Below are 3,280 nucleotides of genomic sequence, written 5' to 3'. Positions count from 1 at the left end.
CTCATCGTTTGTTGTGTCCACGTCTCCGTGTCACCACCTCAAGTCAGTTATCAACCTGTGGGAACAATAAATGCTGCCTACTTCAGAACTTTGCAGCTCAGTTGAATGTGTGGCTCCTACATTTTCTACTTGCACTCCAAAAAATTAATTCCCAAAAGGAACATTATTATTATCATGTTTTATGTAACATGAATGACACATCAATATCCAAATATATACATGACATCAATTATCTCTTGATAGGGATAAACATCAATAACAAGTGAGAGAAGTCATGTGGTTCTCCGACCTCTCTAAGCTGCATAGCAGTGCTGGAGGAGTGCTGACATCATCATTCTGGTTCCTTGCTGGATGGAGGCCTAAACTCTGCAGTGAAACCTACTGCCTTGAACTCCCTCTTCATTCTGGCTCAGGCTTTTCCTGCCAACAAGGCAGCGTCAACAGAAGCAGTCAGCTGATGTCCACAGCTCAACATGAAAAGGACACTTTTCTTTGAAGACAAAACTTTCAAGGAGTTTTTGCTGCCAATACAGGACAACACCCACTCACAAACCAGTGTTGGGCAAGTTACTGAACAGCTGTAATGTGTTATTTATTACTTGTTACTGTCATTTTAAAATAATTGGTTACATTAGGATTGTGTCTGCCAGGGCCATCTTTCTGTGTGGAGTCTCCATGTTCTCCCCATGCCTGCGTGGGTTCTCTCTGGTACTCCAGCTTCCTCCCACCGTCCAAAGACATGCAATTTGGGGACGAGGCTGATTGGACACTCTAAATTGACCGTAGGTGTGAATGGTTGTTCGTCTCTGTATATTGGCCCTGCGATGTTGTGACCTGTCCAGGGTGTACCCCACCTCTCTCCCGTAGACGCTGGGATAGGCTCCACCCCCCCTGCGACCCTTACCAGTAAGGAATAAGCGGAAGACGACGATGGATGGATGGATAATGAACTTGAATGTGTTGAAACAGCAGATCAATGAATCCACTACCACACAATAAGATGATGACCCCCTACCACAAGATGGCGTCACAGATCCTGACGCTCTGAGCAGGAAACACCGAGCAAAACATTACAACAAAGCTCCTGTTGTTCCCTCCAGGAAAAACTGTGGCTCTGATGAGAAGAAGGATCCCAGCGTCTTCTGAGGATCCATGGCCGCACCATTGGGTAGAAGGACGATGGGGTCGGCACCAGGAGGAACCCTGGTGTCTCCGATGCAGGGAAGATGGAGCAGTGAAGAGGCCACATTGTGGCGTCCTAAAGAGGACATTTGGTGGAGCCTGAGACGGCAAACATCACGCCCCCTTCATCAGAAGAACCACAGCACCAGAAGAAAGAATCCTGGCAGTGACGACAGGGAGGATCAGGGTGACCTCCTCACCACCACCTTTGAACCTTCAAATGAACTTTAAAAAGCTTTAGAGTGGAGAAGGTTTTTAAAACATTTTATTGTTTTTTCCTTTCATTCTCATTTGTGCGATTGTCTGATTCATTAGAAATAAACACTGTCTGCTGGGTTAAAATTGACTGTGATTCTCTTTTTGCATGCAAGTTGAAAGTTCTGCCAATAAAAACCACAAGTATTTGAAGACCAAAGGAAGGACCCCCAAAGTCAGGACCCTGAGATCAAAGTGAGCGCTCTGATCTCAGAGGTCTGGGATATTTCCCATCCCATGGTCCTTCAAATAAGAGCTCTGTGTCACTGTCTCAAAGTTTTCAACCGTATTTGTTTGTGAAAATTAAAACCAGATGACCACTGTAGTCCCTCCTACATGATTAGTGCCATATTTCGTCTCAATCACATCTTCTTTGGACAGGTTCCATGGTGTAACGGTTAGCACTCTGGACTTTGAATCCAGCAATCCGAGTTCAAATCTCGGTGGAGCCTCCAGCACGTCTCTGACAGGCTTTGAAAGTGGAGTTGTGTTTGTCCGTGGCCAACTCCTGCTCCTTGGCTGTGGTGGACGGGAGGAGGCTCAGGTCCTAACAATGCTGCCTCCAGCTTTAATTAAGACCTCAGTTTTGTCCTGGTTGAGCTGGAGAAAGTTCTCTGTCACCATGACAGGTAAATGGACATCAACTGGTCCTGAGTCATCAGGAGACACGGCCATGTGAAAAGAAGAGAATGGCTGCTAGCTTGACAAAGAACTGCACAAACCAGGTTCAAGCTGGACTTTGGACCCTGGTATCTGCAACGACTCCATCAACTCCTAATCTAGCAGCTCTGCTGGGTCCAACTATTTTACAGAACATTTGACAGACCTGTGGAGCAGTGAGGACACACATGAGTTGATCACATGATCCACTGAAGCACCATTTTACCTGCCACTGAGGTCACCAGCATGAACTGGAGTTGGGAATCTTGAATTGAACCTGGGATCACAGCGACACCTACTGCTGCAAAATGGAACAGCAACATTGAACCCAGTACAAGATTGGAGGGAGACTGATGGTCGCTGTTTGGGTTTTTGAAAAACAAGGGGGGCGTTGGTTCAAGCTGGATTCTCAGAGACTATTTCCCCAACCTCTACAGTGGAATCTACACTGTCATCCAGTCATGTGACTGAAGTCATCCAGTCACGTGACTGAAGTCATCCAGTCATGACTGAAGTCATCCAGTCATGTGACTGAAGTCATCAATTCATGTCAGTGATGTCACTCTGCAGGACTGTCATTGCCGTCTCATTCTAGAAAAGAACCCAGACTCCACCTGTGGCTCCATGATAACTGATGGACCTCTGGTTGGAGGCTGGACGATGATGTTTGGACTGGAAGGAAAACTCCTTGTCCAAATTCCATTGTGTTCAAATTTAAAGTCCCACAATCAGAAGTAGCTGAATCTGACAGGTGGAGGTTTGGAACTACAAGATGGTGATGTTTCCTTGACTTGATGCTCTGACTGTCAGGGTGGATGACAGCTTCTTCTGCTGCTGCATCTGAGTGGCTATGATTGGAGCTTTTACCCTCCAAGGTTGTTTGGTTCCAGGTGAAACTTGTGAAACACACACAGTGACCCCGCATGTCGTTTTTGTCCAACTTAAATTTTCATTCATTACCCAGAACCTCTCAAAAGCCCTGAAGAAAAATTGAATATTTGGTGTTTGAAAGCCATAAATCACATCCATATCATCTCGTCCATCTCAGTCTGACCTCATCTTTGTTTGTTGTTTTTAAAGAGGGACAAATTGGTACTTGGTTAAAAAAGCACTCTGGGAAAATGATCCTGCTTTCAGGGAGGTCTTTGGTGAGTTTGCTAACAATGCAGAGAACCATGACGGA

The 3,280-nt window shown here is 45.7% G+C and overlaps 1 non-coding gene across 1 annotated transcript; it reads left to right on the top strand.

Moving 5' to 3' along the window:
- The first annotated feature begins 1,817 nt into the window (after positions 1-1,817).
- trnaq-uug (transfer RNA glutamine (anticodon UUG)) lies at positions 1,818-1,889 on the top strand. The gene has a single exon. It is a non-coding gene; the product is annotated as a tRNA-Gln (tRNA).
- Positions 1,890-3,280: the final 1,391 nt, after the last annotated feature.

The sequence above is a fragment of the Aulostomus chinensis genome, chromosome 1, assembly GCF_037954235.1.
Source record: "Aulostomus chinensis isolate RoL2024-O1b breed Wild chromosome 1, RoL_Achi_v1.0, whole genome shotgun sequence".
NCBI classification, from domain to species: Eukaryota; Metazoa; Chordata; class Actinopteri; order Syngnathiformes; family Aulostomidae; genus Aulostomus; species Aulostomus chinensis.
Note: the sequence above shows the minus strand (reverse complement) of the source record. Positions and strands in the feature narration are given on the sequence as shown.